At 40.7% G+C, this 2,771-nt stretch overlaps 1 non-coding gene across 1 annotated transcript; it reads left to right on the top strand.

The window, feature by feature from the left end:
- Nucleotides 1-1,938: 1,938 nt before the first annotated feature.
- Nucleotides 1,939-2,045, top strand: LOC136210159 (small nucleolar RNA R71). The gene has a single exon (XR_010677867.1). It is a non-coding gene; the product is annotated as a small nucleolar RNA R71 (small nucleolar RNA).
- The last annotated feature ends 726 nt before the right edge of the window (nt 2,046-2,771 follow it).

Raw genomic sequence — 2,771 nt, 5'->3', positions numbered from 1 at the left:
TCGCAATACCTCCATGAGTTGAGCTTTCTGATCAGGGGTTAGTTTTGAATATATAATCGTCGGGCTTCTGCTAGGTGGTTCAAGAAATGCATACTCGAGGTGTGATGGCAAAGGTTTTAGTTCAGGTTTAGTCAATGGCACAGTGGGTATTTAAGGTGGTTCTTGATGATTAGGAATAGTGGGGTCTGGAGGAAGTGTTGACAAGTTGGTTTCAATGGAACAGCCTGTTCCTTCACATAAATTCACTTCTTCTCCCAAGAGAGCCTCCAGAGTGTCTTGTCCCCGTTCCTACGAAGTGGAAAGACTTTGGAAATCATCTAAGAAATAACAGGAGTCATCACTAGTGTTAGCTTGTCTCATAGCCTCATTCATCTTGAAAATGATTTCCTCCCCATTAATTCATAAAAATAATTGTCCTTCTCCTACATTAATCAATGCTTTCCCCGTTGCTAAGAACAGTCTACCCAAAATAATAGGAACATGCAAGTCCTCGTCTATGTCCATTATGATAAAATCAACATGCAGTATGAATTTTCCTACTTTGACCAGTACATCTTCCACTACTCCCCTCGGGTAACATACAGACCTATCAGCCAATTGAATGGAAATTCTAGTTGGTTGTGGTTCTCCTAGCCCTAGCTTAGCATACATAGAATATGGCATTAGGTTTATACTAGCTCCTAGGTCACATATGCATTTTCAATATTTAACTTGCCAATTGAGCAGGGAATAGAAAAACTCCCTGGATCCTTCAGCTTTTTCGGAAGCTGTTGCTTATTTTGGAGTATTGAGGAGCAGTCCCTGTTTAGTTGGATCATCGAGATGTTCTCCAACTTCTTCTTGTTTGACAAGATATCTTTTAAAAACTTCGCATATGTGGGCATCTGAGCAAGTGCTTCCACGAAGGGGATGTTGATATGCAACTTCCTCAAGGTGTCTAGTACTTTCGAATTTTGCTCTTCAAGCTTCTTGTTTATCAGCCTCGCCGGATAAGGTACAGGTAGCACATAGGGCGGAGGTGGTTTGTACCTCTTTCCTTGTTCCTCCTGGTCCTGATCAACGGTCAATTCTACCCCGATGGGCTCTTCTTGACTAGGAACAGTTTGTTCCTTCTTTTCTTCGACATTTCGAGAGGTACTTGCACATTCAGCATTTTTATCAGTTGAAAAAGGAGGGTGAGTTTCCTTACCATATCTCAGAGTGATGGCCATGGCATCTCCTTTGGGGTTTGGTTCGGTGTTACTTGACATTATCCCTTTTCCTTTTGACGCGGATACAGCAAGTTGATGGACCTGTGTCTCTAGATTTTTGATTGACGCTTGTGTCTGCTTCATGAATTGCATCATCATGGTCTTTATGTCCTGTTCTATATCTTCCTTTGGTGGAACAGGCTGTTTATATTGAGGTTGCCTCTGGTATTGTCCTCCTTGTTGCTGCTGATACCTCGGTTGTTCATGCTGATTTGGCTGCCCAATCCATCCGAAGTTCGGATGATTTCTTGTGGCTGGGTTGTATGTATTTGAGTATGGGTTCGGTGGGTTCCTTTGATTATATCCAGCATAATCACATTGCTCCTGCTCACCTTTCCCTTGCTTGACTCCAGGACAGTTTATGTTGAAGTGAGGTCCTCCACAAAAATCACAAACATCATTGAACGGCGGTTCGCTATGAATGGATGATACATTAATCTTGTTGAGCTGCTTTGCAAGTTGTTCCACCTGGGTGGTCAGTTTTGACACAACATTATCATTCCCCGCTCTTTTTCCTTCACTCCTAGCTAAGTGCCAGTTATAGCTTGTGCTTACGACTCTCTCAATAAGGTTGTACAAGGCTTGTGGTTCAAGATCTTCGGGGTTACCATTTGCAATGGATTCAATCTGGATTTTATAAATGTTGGTCACTCCATTGTAAAAATTCTGTACCTGCATCCACATGGGGATGCCATGATTCGGTACCCTTCTTAATAGCTCTTTGTACCTTTCCCATGCTTCGGCCAAGGATTCATCCTCTTCTTGCACGAAATGGGATACCTCATTTCTGATTTTGATGGCCTGTCTAGGTGGAAAGTATTTCATTAGAAAAGCACGAGCCATTTCTTCCCAAGTGGTAATAGTTCGTGGCTGTATGTTCTTTAACCATTTCTTTGCTTTATAAAGAACTATCCATTTCTTCCCAAGTGGTAATGGTTAAAGCACTATCCATTTCTTCACAATATCTCTCATTATAAAGAATTCACACACCACGAACACCTTGTTTAACAGAAATTTTCAGATAAATTTTGTTGCTTTCAATCCCCGGCAACGGCGCCAAAAATTTGTTGTCCTCTTAACACACTCTAGCAAGTGCACTAGAAACAAGTAATAAAGTGATAAATAGAGTATCGTCTCCACAGGGATTGAAGACCAAATTTTACTAGAAAAACCTTGTAGAACAGGGTGTTCGTGGTGTGTGAATTCTTTATAATGAGAGATATTGTGAAAATGTGACAAAGTTAATGAGTAAAGTGATAAAAACGATTGCTTAAGCCCCTAAACATCCTATTTATTCATGAATGGAGTAAAGTGAAGTCAAGGTTTCTGTTTTAACGCTCACTTAAGTCAAATTTCGTGTGTTCTTAAGATTCTAAGACTTACTACAACCATAAGCGTCCTTAAGGTTGGTTCTTTCTTGAATTAAGATCGAAACAGCATTTCAACAAAGAAAACCCTTGATACAACCTCTAACATTCCTGCTTCGGGGTTGGATGTTTGATAAAAAGGTCTGTGAAGATG

Source organism: Euphorbia lathyris, chromosome 10, assembly GCF_963576675.1.
Source record: "Euphorbia lathyris chromosome 10, ddEupLath1.1, whole genome shotgun sequence".
Classification (NCBI taxonomy): domain Eukaryota; kingdom Viridiplantae; phylum Streptophyta; class Magnoliopsida; order Malpighiales; family Euphorbiaceae; genus Euphorbia; species Euphorbia lathyris.
This window is presented reverse-complemented; position numbering and strand designations above follow the sequence as displayed.